Raw genomic sequence first — 16,171 nt, forward strand, 5'->3', positions numbered from 1 at the left:
AGAACCCGAAATCCGACACAAACATTTTTTTGCGATATACTGGTGGGTGTGCGGTGGGTCCCTGCTGTCAGGTGGAGGAATAATTATTTTCCGCGTAATAAGGAGGCACTTCCCTACGGCTGCCGTGGACCCAGCTGTCAGCCTCTTCACGTACAGTATTCTTCCGATGGAATTCGGTCGTTGACCACATTGACCACGCCGCACCGACAGCACCACGGCGGTGGATGACGGCGGGGCCTAGGAAGGGGACGACGTGGAGCCGGGGAAGACGCGACAGTGGATGCCCACGCGGTGAGGAGTACGAGGGTTCACTGGTTCGGCTGCGCTGCCGTTGCCACAGAATAACGGGCGGTGTGGGTGAGTGGAGTGGAGGGATGGCCTGGCTAGCGGTGGGAGTAGTATGGGGGCGGTGAGGCCTCCGCGGCAGCATAGCCGGCCACGGGAGGTAGGAGCAGGCGGCACGACCGACGCTGCTCTGGGCGGCTGGAGCAAGAAGACCACAGGTTGAAGAAGCACTACGGCCGTTGGATGGACATCGTACAGTCAGTCAAGCTAGAATCGTGCATATTGACTAAGTTGACAAATCCCTTCGTCCCCGTCAACTTAGTAGGCCCACTATACTGGTTCCCAGCTAGCAGGGGGAGTATTCATTTTTTTGTGCATAATAAGGAGGCACTTCCTTGCGTGCGAAGATATAGCTGGTGGGTCCAAGCTGTCAGCGGCGGTAACATTTTTTTCACGAAATACAGAGGCCGTTTCGGTGGGTCCCAGATGTCAGGTGGAGGAAATCATTATTTTGCGCATAATAAGGAGACATTTCCTTGCGTGCGGCCGTGGACCCAGCTTTCAGCCTCTCCACGTACAGTCCACTTCAGATGCATGTTGGTCGTTGACCACGCTGACCACGCCACGTCGAGAGCACCAGGGCGGTGCACGAGGCGAGGACTAGGAAGGGAACGACACGAAGGCAGGGAAGACTCGGCCATTGTTTTTGTTTTCCATGCGGAGGGGAGTAAGACTGTACGAGGGTTTACTAGTTCGTCTGCCGTCGCTGGAGAATAACAACAGGTGTGGGTGAGTAGAGCGATGGCTAGGCCAGCGATGGGAGTACGGTGCGGCGGTGAGGCCTGCGCGGCAGCACAGCCGGCCGCGGGGAGGAGGGAGCAGGCAGTCCCGCCGACGCTTGTTTGAGCGGCTGGAGCAGAAAGAGCAGAGATTGAAGAAGCACGACGACCGTTGGATGGACATCCAACAGTATACATGCCATCTACGGAAAGCCTCGAATCTATGGAAAACAACATACAACCCATCTGCCATTATTTCAAATAATTTACAGCCCATTTGCTAATTCTTACGGGTTTTTTTGGAGCCCATATTCTTTATGTTAGCATTACAGCTCATATTGTGGCCATGGTTAAAAAAATATACGAAATTTGGCATATGTCGGTGCGGTCTAAACTGTTTTTAATCCAGAAAATTTCGAGTCACATTCAGACTGATTTTAAAATAAATGTATATCCAATAAATTGTCCATGCATAAAAATCAATGCTATTTAAAATCTCGAAATGAAAAAAAGATATTTGAAAATAATTGTCGGTTTGATGTGTTTTAAAAATGTATAGCCCATTACTCATTACTAATAGGACATTTTATCGGCCAGCCGAATGAAGCTCTCCTCGTCTTGAAAGATTTGCAGCCCAGCAGGCCTGATAAAAGCGACTTCCTTGACAAATCACAAAAGAACTGGGCTAGCCATTTTCAGAAAAAAAACTACTGGGCTGGTCTGTGGTAAACATAAAAGAAAAGGCTGTCTAGACAGGCTAGAGTGTCCCGCACAGCCCAGTTGACACCCTGCTTCCGTCTCAAAAACAAATTAGATAAATGCCACTCCAATTTTGGCGATTCATAAAAATGCCACTGCAATTTCCAAACTTTGAAAAATGCCACTGCAATTTTTGCAAACTTTGGAAAACGCCACTGCAGTTTGCAAACTTGGAAAAACGCCACTGCAGACTTCGAAAAATGCCACTAGAAATGGCATGAAATGGCATTTTTCAAAGTTTGGAAATTGCAGTGGCATTTCTCGGATACACCAGATTTGGAGTGGAATTTATCAAATTAACCCAAAACAAAAATAACTGGGCGAGCTGCTAGGTCCCTGGTGTCAGCCGCTCGTTGTGCAATTCTCTCGTTTATTGACTACGTTGACAATGGCATGGGACCCAGATGTCAGAAATCCACTAGGAGGAGCCATTTTTTATTAGCTTGAAATAAGGAGGCACTTGCTTGCATACTGCCATGACCTTGGCAGGTCCTTGCTGTCATCCTCTCCACGTACAGTACCAGTTAGTCGTGCTTCAAAACTGATCGGCACGACATTAAAAATATAAAGGTCGATAACTAATGTGGCACCTCGGGCCAACGCGGCCAGATCGAATTTTGCACGAGAAATTACACACCATGTTTTTTTGACATGTGGTCCCGTTCCAACATATCAGTGAGACGACGGCGAGTAGTAGGAGTATTTCCGAACGGATGTGTAGGCCGGGGCACCTCTTCGTGAACCGTGGCAAACTCGCAACCGTCCACCGACTCTTCGCCTTTCCCTCTCGATTTAGAACTGCAGTCGCACGCTCTTCCTCTCCTTCCTCCATTTTCCTTCAGCCCTTCACCCTTTCTTCTGCCAATGTTCGATCGTCTTCTCCATGGAGGGAGCAGGCCAGAAACGACCCCGTTATTCTTGCCCCGATATGAAAGATGACGTGGTGGAGGAACTCATTGATCAGTGCGATGTCATCACCTCGGCTAGCATGGCAGGTTCGTTCAAGCCCATTCTCGACTCAACTAATAACATCATTACAAAGAACCCAAGAGTCAATGAGCAGTTTGATCTCCCCTATCTTCTTTGCCGTGACCCTGATGATGACTGGCGCCGGCACGACGGAGGCCTTGCCCTGTGCAAGTTGATGCCGCTTGATAATGATATGTATGATGTTAAGATGCCATCGCTTGAGGACAAGGCTTGGGCGGGCGCAAATGGAGATTGGGTTGTTTATATTGGGTCCAACTGCGAGTGGGAACTTGTGAATGTGTACACTCGTCACCGGGTTGCACTTCCAAAAATCTCAGCACACTGCCCAGAGGTTGAGCACACCGGTAATGTACGCACGTTCAAATACGATCATGGTGACTGTATTTTACGGAAGATAGCAATTTGTCGAGTTCCCAACCGCTCTTCGAATTACAGCAACTATGATGTTGTTGCTATCTTCGACAAGCTTGTTGCCTTTCTTGATGGTTTGACTCGATGGATATTGCTCAAAAATCAGTTTCTGTACACGGATGAGTATTGTGATCCAATTCAATACGAGCGCCTTGTGTTTGCTGCCACCACTCGTGGCACTGTTTTTGCATGGCATCCTCATAGTTTCGGTACATTTGTCTTCCACCGTAATTGTAATTGTTTCATCCACATGCATGCGGGTTAGCAAGTTTCCCTTTACTAATTAACCTTCTTCTTGTGTTTCCAAGGTCCTATGAACATCCCACCACCTATACTTGATAATTTTTATAACCAAGGGGGAGATGACGATGGTGATGATCACGAGCATGAGGACAAGTAGCGCCCATATACTCTGTGGCGCCTGGCAACTAATTCCGATGGATCACCTCTTCTTGTGTGTATACAACCCACTGATGATGTTACTGCTAAGGAAGCAGGTGTCTCCCATGGTCGCACTCTCCGGACCTATTCCAACACCCGTTGCATGGTATTCAGGATGGATTCTAGTGTGCTAGCGCCAACTCCTCCCTGGTACAGAATTGATAGTCTTGGAGAAAACTCGCTCTTCCTTGGACAAAACTATCCGATGATGGTGAAAGGTGATCCAACTGATGTTGACACATTTATGAGAAGCAATTGTGCCTATACCTCGAACATTTGTGTGGTTCCCTACCCTGGTAGGGATATAGTAGGCCCCTTCAGCCTAGATGATCAGTCCTGCGTTGGTTTCCAGATGGACAATCGATGGCCCGTCCTAGAGAATCACTTGTGGTTCAAAGCAAGCGTTTCCAATGCCGAGGAATGGTGGAGTTGAAGTTCATTTCATTGCTTGTTATTTTTTGTGTGGTGAAAACTTTAGTATTTATAATGTATCCTCGTTGTCGATGTGGGTTGATGACCTGTTTTATGTAATAAACTTATATGCGTGTGATAAACTTACTAAATTTATGAATGGCTTTCGAGTCGCTTCTCTAAGTGAGTGGTGTGACAAGGCAAAAAATATTTTCCGAATATATAATTGTACGTGCATTGCAACAGGTTATCGGATGAGGCCAATCAACAATAGTAGTACACTATTTGTACTAGCTTCAGATGCTTCGCGCGTCGGGCGGGTGTTTTTACTGTAGCCATATGCTAATGTGTTCGCTGTACGTAACCAACACCTCGAATCCTCGATACTAGTACTATATAGTAGGAGTAAGTAGTAGGGAGTAGTAGGGTGGCATGGGCCAGAACAAGCATTCACGTCCAGGAGTACGTCCCATGCCACCACCACGACATCCATCTGACACCATATTATTTCTTGGAGTCCGTACTAGAGCAATCTCTTCAACCACGTCATTTCTCTAACTTCAGGCATCGCGCGGCGGGCGAGGTGGGGGTTTGCCGATAGTCGGTTTCCTTAACTGCGGTCCCACTTGTAAGGCCAACTCCAACGCACGAACCCAAATGCACCCCCGTTTTGCACGGACTCCAACGATAATTTTGACTAGAAAAGCAAGACCAAAGAAAACAAGAACGACAAGAATACATTTTACTACTCATGTAAGTTGGATTAGTGCCTTCTCGATGCATTCATTGTTGATCTGTGGAGGATCGATCTTGTGTCTGTGCTAGCTAAAAGTGATAGAACAACTACTAAATTGCGCTCTATCAATATATGGATGTACTCTTCTTCCTAATACAAAAACTTGTATCCATTCTACTCCCTCCGTTGCACAATACATGCCTTCTATTTGTCAAAATATATATGTATCTAGACATGTCTTAGTATATAGGTACATCCATTTTTGGACAAATGGAAGTTAAGTATTTTGGAACGGAGGGAGTACACAATAAATTTTTTAAGTTAGCACAACTAGTCTAATCCGAGAGCAGAACCGAAGATTTTGTCGGGTTCTTCCTCCTTTTGCCGACACGTGGGACATCCGACATCCAGGTCATGTCATGAAAGAAATAGAGTGGTAGTTGAAGCCACGAGATGTGCATCTTGGCTTAAACTGTAAATAGAATCTTACTACTCTTGAGTAACTCCAAAAGCGGCCACCGAAGATCTTTATTGGATTTGTTTTTCATCACCAGCACGTCGAGGTGAAAGATGTGCAGGTTCAGTGGGTCCTCTTGCGTTTTCACTAACATGTGGGGCCGCATGTGAGCAAACAGACGATGGGCTCCGCGCGTCTGCTGGCTGGCTGAGAAGAGAGATAGAGGAGGGCTGAGCACGGACTGCAGGAAATTTGTTCTACGTACCTCGATATAGGCTCGATATAGTGGGGTGGCATGGGCCATAACTCAGTAGTAGCATTCACGTCTAGCAGTACGGCACACTCCACCCACACGAGTCCCATCCGACACCATTTTTCTTGGAGTCCGTGCTACAGCCATCTCTTCTCCTCCTATTTTCTCAGCCATCACGCGGTGGGACGGGTGGGGATTTTCCGATAGCCGGTTTGCTCAACTGCGGTCCCACTTGTAAGTGAAAATGCAACACCGCACGCATTCCCGCTTGAGCGGCGTGCCGGACCAACCGTGTGGGGGTGCGACATGAACACGACAGGCTTTTCCTTTTGAACTCGTACCTTGTAAAACTTGGTTCTGCTCCATGGCGCGACCGATAGATAGAAAACAACGATTTTGCCTAGAGTAATGAGAAGTTTGGTTCTGGCATCGTTCATGCATGGAGTATGTACGAAAATTATGAAGTTGATGCGAAAGGTAAGATAATTACTATAGTATCATATACTACTACATCAATTTGACGGAAAGATAAAAATACATACGGATCCATCAATGTTCAACGACATCCGCACACCCTAGTGCGCCGGGTCACCAACCGACATGTGAGGAGTAGCGGCGTTGGCGGCGAGCTCAACGTGCTTCTGAACAGTGCCGTCCAAGGTTGCCCTGCGCTCCAAGAAGGCCAGCGTCCTATCGTCCTCCTCTTGCATGTAGTAATCCTTGTGGACGATTTGCGTGTAGACGTGGGTGATTATGTTGATGGTGTCTTGCTGCGCCAGGCGCTGCGAGGCGAGCGCGACCTCGAGGTGGACATTCTCCGGCGCGACGGCGGGCATTCATAGGGCCACCAGTGCATCGAAGAGGTTGTTACCATAGTGGACGTTGAGGGTGGCGGGCATCGCAGAGCCTGGGCACGTCGGCTGGAGGCTTACGTCAAAGTCGTCCGCAAGCTTCTTGACGACACTGAACTTGTCGAGGAAACAGATGAGGACCTCGTCGAACAAGGAGAAGAAGTTGTTGTCCAAGCGGCCCCTTGCCCTGGCGGCTCAAGCAATACCACTTGGAGACGTTCCTCGGTGCCGGTGAACATGGTAGTACTCCTAAATCCAGACGGTGGTCCTACTAGTACTACTAGTAGTACTACCAATGTAGTAGTAGGAGTACTAGCACTGTACTACCCGTTGGTCAAATTATTACGTGCTGCTCCTCACAGTGAAGTGACAAGACCCTACGCCGGAGATGACACCTGAGTATAGGCGCCGTGTTCGGCATACCATAGTTAGCCTCATTGTCTGCAGTCACTATCATCATGGCTGTAGAGCTAGCCTGCTTACAACTAGCCCTGTTCGACATAATTTCCTGTGGGTAGATGCCCGTGCATTGCACGGAACACCAAGATTGGGGGTGGACGGCTCCGGCAGCGGCCATCGCGCCAGATTTTTCCACGAGCTTCTACTCCTAGATGTGTACACATGTGCTGGTGTGTGTTGTGTGCTGGGTGTGCGCGAGTGCATCCTTCTGTGCATGCCGCTGCGTAGTGGTGAATTGTGCGCGAGTGCGTCCTTCGTGCGCAAGAAGTTTGTCCTCAATGCGCCCTCAATTTACTAGCGTTCGGGGTGCTACCCCGAGTGGTTTCAACTTTGTTTACTTCACCGCGTGTAAGATGGGCCTCTAGTTTACTTATTTTCACCCACTGCCACATGGGCCAGCACACGAAGATACAGAACACGAGCTGACAAGGCAGCATGTGGATTGGTTGACCGGTCAAGTAAACAATATACGGAGCTATACGCTGACACAGTGAGCGTATAATCCGTCGGTATAGAGAGTTCGAGTGAGAGGGGAGGCCCGTGAGAGATAGCAGAGAGACAGAGAGAGAGAGAGAGAGAGAGAGAGAGAGAGAGAGAGAGAGAGAGAGAGAGAGAGAGAGAGAGAGCTACTCCCTCCGTTTGATAATGTAGTTCCAACATTTTTTAAGTCAAACTTTTGAAACTTTGACCAAGTTTATAAAAAAATTACTTATATCTACAATATCAAAGATAAATGATAGTATGAAGTAAGTACATGTTGTGATGAATCTAATGATCGTTCCAGATGTAAATGTTTTTCTCCACATATACCTGGTCAAACGTTTCTAAGGTTTGACTTTTCAAAACATCCATATGCTTATGGACGTGACAGAGTCCCTAACAAGAGAGGGAGAGAGAGAGTGTGTGAGTGAAAAAAGTGTGTGTGCATGTGGGAAAGAGACATGGACAACACACGATAAAAGTAGAGAAAAAGCGTGTGTGTCTTATGAAAACATATCACACATGCATCTTCGACAACAGAGGCAAGGTGAGGAGATAGTGTGTGGTTGTTTGGAATCAAGAGAGCAAGACCCCTAGCACGTGGCCAAGAGGGGTCTGCCAAACAAGGGAGAGAGGTCGAGAGAGACGTACGGAGAAAATGCAGACATGGGGAGGAGAGATTGTATGTTTGTCATAGAGAGATCCCCTGGAGATCGTGATGGGACTACATGGGTGGGAGATCGAGTGACAAGGTGTGTGGGCGATAGAAGATGCCTCGAGAGATATCAAGATAGACGTATGGATGGAAGGAGACAATAAGTGTGTTCCTGTTGGCTAGTAAGAGATAATCATACATAGGAGGGGGGGAGTGCTTGCGCCTATGATGGATTGAGGGATTATGGTACTTAGTGGGGTGCGTGTCACATGGAGAGAGAACAAGGGCGGAGAGTGTTGGATGGGTCTATATGTATGGCGCGAGCGAGACATGTGTATGTGTGAACCAGGGAGATATAAGGCCAGTTTGGCTTGCGTCTTGAGCATCTTTTGCCTGGCCTGGGGTTGTGGCTGGATGTCATGCACGCTTGTTTGGTTGCTACCCTGTGAAAAACAAAGCCCGCCTGGCCTGGGTTCCCTTGCACTTTAATTGGCCTGGCTGAACTCCAGACACTGCAAGCAGCCTGGCCCAGGCGACCGATTTCGAACGCCTGGTTGTCACTGGTCGTGTGGCCACGAGGCTAACAACAACATGGATGGATATTAGAATTAAATAATTGATGCATGGATTGATTGATGGTACGTTGATGCTTTGCCTGGCCCAAGCATGAACTAAACGCTTCAGCACCACATAAGCCTGGCCAGGCAGAAATATTTTACATCTCACGTCCACACCAGGCAGTACCGGCCATCAAGGCATGAGGGTTAGGTCATGAACCAAACTGACCAATAAACTTTGAGAGAGATTGAGGAGCCCTGATAAGGCTGAGTGGTGCGTCAGATAGCTGAGAGGGGGAAAAGAGATATTCCATCCGCTTGATAATGCAGTGCATGTAAATTTTTTAGAAGTCAAACTTTGGAAACTTTGATCAGGTTTACGCAAATGTTATTTATATCTACAATACCAAAGATACATCATACAAAACTACATCTCATGGTGAATCTAATGGCATATGTTTGCCGTACTAGATGTAATTCTTTTTCTCCACGTACATGGTCAAACTTTGTGATGTTTGACTTTTCAATAAATCTATATGCTATGGACCGAGGAGAGTGCCTCAGTCGAGATAGATCAAGTGCGTGTGAAGGAGAATGAGTAAGTGTGCAAAAAGAGTATGTGTGTGAAAGAGAAAGTGACAACAAGCGATAAATTAGAGAGAGAGTGTGTTTTTTCATTTCTTATGCGAACATATCACGCATGCATCTCCGAGATGGAAAAGCGAGGCGAGGAGATACACGAAGATAGCTAGTGTGTGATTGTTTGCAATGGAGAGAGACACCCCTGTAGCACATGTCCAATAGAGGTGTGGCCAACACGGAACAAAGGTCGAGAGGGACACATGGATGGCATGGATACATGAGGAGGGAGAGAGGGTGTGTTTGTGATAGAGAGATCCCATCGAGATCGTGAGGGGACTATATGGGTGGGAGATCGAGGGAGTGCGTGCGTGATAGAAAGATGCCCCGAGAGAAACCAAGATAGACCATGCACATGTTTGTGATGGAGACTAAGATTAGCTAGTCATATACATATAGGGGGGACTGTGTGTGCCTACAATTGAGTGAGAGACCATCATACTTGGCTAGATGGGCATGAGATTGTGTGTGTGCCCATGTGAGATGGAGAGAGAACGAGTGGGAGAGATAGATTTTTAGATGGGCATATCGAGTGCGAGTGAGATATGCATGTGTATGTGTGACCCAGGTGGATGGAGAGTGAGAGAGGGGGGGAAGAGCTTCGAGACGACATAGTAGTGCGTGATAGAGTTACAGGCAAAGAGCCAAGGAATCTGTGTGCGTACGATGAGTGCACCCAAGATATCTAGCTTGGACTAGCTAGAGTATCATACATAGTGTGCGAGAGAGACTTATAGATGGTGTATATATGCATGCGAACTAGAAAGACCCCCCTCCACACACACACAAAGAGAGAGAGAGATGGAGAGAAAGGGAGAGGGACGAACAAGGTTTTTCTGTCGGATGCGTGCGACAGAATTGAAGATTGTCGGCGAGAGAGAGAGAGAGAGAACAGGAGTCTGGGAGAGGGGGAGGTCGCGTTTTATGGATCAAAGACTGATATAAACCATGTTTCGATATAAACTTGCATTCAAATATTTTAATTGGAGAACATGTTGTCTGCAATCCACACATGAATAGATATATGCGTATATCAAACAAGTTCATTAATTTGACTTTCAACATGTTCATGGAGTACTATAATACTGTACAACATGCTACTCGATTGAGGTGTTCAATTTTGGATTTAGTTCACTATTTTGACCTACTGAACGAGCTATTTCATTGAATCGAGATATTTCATTTTGGGTTTCATTCGTGTTTTTGAGTGGGTCAACTATTTGTCATATAGTAAATCGCTAGCAACGAGCATGTAAAAACACATTACTCCCGAGCATCATCTCTCCATCTAAAAAAGAAGTGGCAAGCTAATATTTCAAAATTTGATCCAAATCGACTTGGTAAGGTAGACATGGATGCTCGTTCTCCCAAAATTTGAACGAAGCGTTAAACATCCTCTCTGCGCGGTGGAATTCGCCCGAGCAAATAAATGGGAGACGCGAAATTACCGTCCTATGTGGGATACACATCAATTGGCCCGTTGTACATCGAGGGTAGGTTCTTAACTTCATCCAAGTGCGTCTTCTCCTCGGTCGAAATGACATGTGCCGAATAATTCATAAACCATGGTCGCCAAAACACGCTCTCCTCGCCCGAAATAGCTCGCGCCCACTATTTCAAAACACGGTCTCCTCGCCCGAAATCGCTCGCGCCCACTATAGTTCAAAACACGCCCTCCTCGCCCAAAATCGCTCCCGCCCAGAGAAGCAAAGTTACTATACTATCCCCGACCCTCAGTACACAGACCCAAGCCGAGAAGCCTATAGGCAAGGGTAGAACTGTAACTGCCCCTCACATTTCAGACAAATGCATTCGTAAGACATGGTTCCACTTCCCTCCCAATTTACCCCACCCGCCCCCATTCATACCTCGTGGGCGCCAAATCACCTTCTCCCCTGGAAGCTCCCTTCTCCTGAGCCACGAAACCTCAGCCCCACCTCCATGGCGCCCCACCGCAGCAATTTCACAGCCGCCCTCCTCCCTAATGCCGGAGGCGCTGTCCATTTTCCATCGTGCACTGGGCCGTGCGCCTCTTACTCCGTGTTGCTGGTGCTGCCTCGACGAAGGCCGTGTGAACCGTACCGGAGCCGATTCACCCCCGCCGTTGTTCATGGCGCCGGAGCGGCTCCAACTTTGGATCCGTCCAGAGTCCTAGCGCTGCTTCGGCGTAGCCGTCGACCGTCGCGACATCGCTCTTTCCTTGCTGCCGGTCGCCACCGCAAGCGCACCGGCCTCACAGACTCGGCAGCTGGACCTGCCTACTTCACCATACCGCCAGATAGGTCGCACCCTCATCTCAAATCACTTTATTTAGGCGTCAGTTGTCTGAATTTTTATTCTGGGCCAATTGATTTGCAATGGGAAGCAACACCCCTCGAGGCGGCAGAGCTCCTAGGCAGCCGGTTGGCTAGTGTCTAACGTATGGGTGCGGGGCCGCAAAGTTCGCCGCGGAAGCAGCGCTTAGATGGCTATCTTTTAGAGTTGTGTGGGTTGAAGGTACTGTCGTCGCCGGATCTGGATGACGGGGAGTCTTTGTGGATTGGCCCGGGGGCGGCGCAACCACGGCAGTGCGGTGGGGCGGGGAGCGGGGTTTTGGCCGGGGCCATAGACGGTAGAGGCAAGATGCTTTGTTGTTGGTCAATGGCTCTTCGGGGAAGATTCCGAATAGTGTCAGCCGGGAGGCACAAGACGGCAGCCATCCGGCATAGATCGGACAGTACCAAAATAAAATAAAATCGTGTGACCCCAATTTAGTCTTCAGTCAACAGACGTGTGACCACTCTCGTACCTTGCTGTTGATCTCTTAGTGTATTTCTTCAGATCAAAGAGATATGTCGTTCTTAACATTATGAGTTATCTGCATCTTCAGACACACTGTCTTCCAACTCACCGCAGCTGCTCCAACAAGGGAAGCATACACCAGAAGGGAGCTATAGTCCCCACTCAACAGTTCCCTGCATCGAATGCGCGTGCCCGACATGCATAGCCACAACAACTGCAAGGCCATCCACTAGTCAGCACATGATGCTCGCTCCTATGGATGGTAGCCAGATAGGTTGTACCCTCATCTTAATTGTGTGCAACATTTATGGCTTTGTTATTCATCTAAGCATGGAAAATAGATCATCACATTTCACTATATATTCATGCCGATCTCTTACAGGTCTTGTTCAGGAGTTAACGTTGTTCCATAGTTCAGCTCAGATACTTGTTCTTTAGGTAACACTGTTCCATAGTTGTCATCCATCAGCCAATGCTATCCCACAGGCTGGTGATTATAGTATTATACCACTTCTAGTATTTCCTATGTTGTTCTTTAATACTTTTGTGTGTCATCTAGTTAATCTCGAGTATAAACGATACATATTCTGTAGCTTTCATCTGTGTTCTCCCTTTAGTTTATGAGACCTGTTGCTGCTAGTTAACCCCAATCCTACTGGATGTAGCTTTCATCTTTGATTGCCCAGTGGATGTAATTTCCTGTAATATATTCTGGATGTGCAATGTTATTCCCTGTATGTCGTACCTTTGCTCGTCCATGAACGAACTTTAGTGGGCCCATTAAGTTAATGGGTCGTTAATAGGCCGAAAGTTAATGGTCGGCCCTCTTACCTCCCAGGTCGTTAACAGGCCGACATCGAAGCGGGCAACAGGTGGCCCCAATTTATCTCATGGGCCGTTAACAGGCCATTAGTAAGTTTGGGCTACATATGTCCCAACTATACTGTAGGCATTTAGCAAGCCGAAAGAGACATCGGGCTTGGATTGGACCGTGAAGAGCATGGGCCACTAAGAGGCTGAAAGTCAGGTCGTATTGTAAACGGCCCAACTGTGTTGTGGGCCTTTAGCAGGCCGGATGAGAAACCGGGCTAGTATTGGACCATGAAGGGCATGGGCCATTAAGAGGCCAAAACTAAGGTCAGACTACAAATGGCCCAACTCATTTATGGTCCGTTAATAGGCCGAAAGGCACACAGGGCCGAGAATTGGCCCAACACTTAAATGGGTCGCTAAAAGGCCAAAACTCAGGTCTGACTACAATTGGCCCAACTGATTTATGGGCCGTAATAGGCTGAAAGTGACACCGGGCCAGAAATTGGCCCAACACTTAAATGGGCCGCTAAAAGGCCGAAACTCAGGTCCGACTACAAATGGCCCTTCAGATTTATTGGTCGTCAACAGGCTGAAAGACACACCGGGCCGGAAATTAGCCCAACATTTAAATGGGTCGCTAAAAGGCCTAAAGATGTACATCCTGAAAATTGGCCCATCCATTAAATGGGCCGTTAACAGGACGAAATCTCATTGGGCCGATATTGAGCCCAAATATATAGCGGGCTGTTAACGGGCTCGAACTGACGATGGGCTGCAATGGTGTCAAATCTTTAACGGGCCGAATTGGCACATCTCGTATGGGCCATGGGCTTAAATGAACCTGACACAAGTAGGCCTTATATGGGCTGGCCTGCTAATTTTTACTCGGCCGACCTTTTTCACCAGAATGGGCCACTGTTGGGCCGTGCCACGTGTCGACGTATCATAGGCGCCTCATGTCCAATGAGTGGATGACATCTGTCCCAACGATGAGCCGACACGTGTTTCCTCTAGCCAATGATGATTTTACATGTGGAAAATCCCCATTGGTCGGGGCTGTTAACGGGTTATCGGATCCAAAACCCGACCCGATAGCTTAACGGCGTTCCGTTATGGTGGATCCCACCTATCGGTCACCCTTGACGAAAGCACTTCTGTGACACGCGATTTGTCGTCATGGAAGTGGACACTTCCGTGATGATAATTTGGTAATGTCATGGAACACTTCTGACAGCACAAGTATGACTATCTTGATTCTGTCATAAATTTGTCATGGATGTACATGCATGACAAAAAAAGAGACCTACTGTGACAAACATGTATCATCACAGAAGTGTATTTTTTTGTAGTGTTGCCCGTACAAACTCCTTGGTTCAACGCCACAATCTTGACGGAGGCTCCCAAGTGACACGTAACCAATCTAGGAGACACCACTCTCAAAAAGGTAATAGATTGTGTGTTGATGATGAACTCCTTGCTCTTGTGCTTCAAATGATAGTCTCCTCAACACTCAACTCTCTCTCATAGGATTCGATTTGGCAGAAAGATGATTTGAGAGGAAAGCAACTTAAGGAAGGCTAGAGATCAAGATTTATGTGGTTGGAATGGAATATCTTGACCTCAACAGAAGTGTAGGTGGTTCTCTCTCAGAAAATGTATGTTGGAAGTGTACGCATATTCTGATGGCTCTCTCCACGAATGAAGAGTGGGTGGAGGGGTATATATAGCCTCCACACAAAATCTAACTGTTACACACAAATCACCAAACTCGGTGGGACCGAATCATATAACTCGGTCAGACCGATTTAGTTCAAATGTGAACGTTAGGATTTTCGGTGAGACTGATGTCTCAACTCGGTGGGACTGATTCCATTAGGGTTAGGGTATAACGTAATCTCGGTGAGACCGATTACACAAACTCGGTGGGACCGATTTTGGTAATAGGCAAACAGAGAGTTGGTCAGGCAAACTCAGTGGGACCGATTCGCTCATCTCGGTTAGACTGAAACGTTACGAAGGGGAAACAGAGAGTTTGCACTGTAATCTCGATGGGACCGATCGCTGATCTTGGTTGGACCAAAACGTTACGAAGGGAAACAGAGAGTATGCAATCCCATCTCGGTGAGACCGAGATCCCTATCAGTGAGACCGAAGTGACTAGGGTTTCTGGCAGTAGCTATGTGAAGTGAACTCGGTGGCGCTAGATAGAAGATTTCAGTGGGGCCGAGTTTGAATTTTGGTTTGGGACATATGTGGATATGAGAAAGTAGTTGAGGGTTTTTGGAGCATATCACTAAGCATTTTGAGCAATCAACTCATTAAGCAACACCTCACCCCCTTTTAATAGTATTGGCTTTTCCTATGGACTCAATGTGATCTTGGATCAGTAAAAGTAAAATGTAGAGTCTTGTGCTTTGAGCTTGAGCCAATCTTTTGTCCTTAGCATTTTGAGGGGTCCACTTTCTAATCCATGCCATGCCAATCATTGAGCTTTTCCTGAAATATTTATCTTCAAGTAGCATTAGCTCAATGAGCTATATGTTGTTAGGAATTACCAAAAGCACCCAGGGATAGTTGCACTTTCAATCTCCCCCTTTTTGGTAATTCATGACAACATATAGATCAAAGCTTCGACAAATGATTATAAGATTGAAAAACATCGTCACTTTGAGAAGTATGTGATAAGAAAGAGCTCCCCCTTAATTTGTGCATTATTTAAAATTTGCTTTTGATTGCAAATGCACAATCGATTAGGATCATGGATTACTCTTCCATGTCACATACATCTTGGTGGAGCGCTTAAAATGATAGAAATTAAAAGCATGCACTCATCACCAAGTAAGTGAATGATCATATATGGAATATAAAGGATAGCATCATTCAACCAAACATTAATGTAGCATATGATCAACCACATGTTCACACAAGTATCTCACAAGGACATAATGACATAAAGTATCTCACACAAGCACACAAAAAGTTCAACCAAAAGCAAGAGAGATAAAGGCAAGACACTCTCTCTCGAAGCCTATGATCTATACATATTTCTCCCCCTTTGGCAACAAGTTACCAAAAAGTTTGAAAATGCATAGTGCTATACATGTCTTAGGCTTGGTCATCGAGAGGTGATACGTCTCCAACGTATCTATAATTTTTGATTGCTCCATGCTATATTATCTACTGTTTTGGACATTATTGGGCTTTATTATCCACTTTTATATTATTTTTGGGACTAACCAATTAACCGGAGGCCCAGCCCAGAATTGTTGTTTTTTGCCTGTTTTACGGTTTCGAAGAAAAGGAATATCAAACTGAGTCCAAACAGAATGATCTATACATATTTCTCCCCCTTCGGGAACGTGATTTTCTCAACAAACAAGACCCGGGAGACTTGGACCCTACGTCAAGACACAA

The sequence above is a fragment of the Triticum dicoccoides genome, chromosome 3A (assembly GCF_002162155.2).
Source record: "Triticum dicoccoides isolate Atlit2015 ecotype Zavitan chromosome 3A, WEW_v2.0, whole genome shotgun sequence".
Lineage (NCBI taxonomy): Eukaryota > Viridiplantae > Streptophyta > Magnoliopsida > Poales > Poaceae > Triticum > Triticum dicoccoides.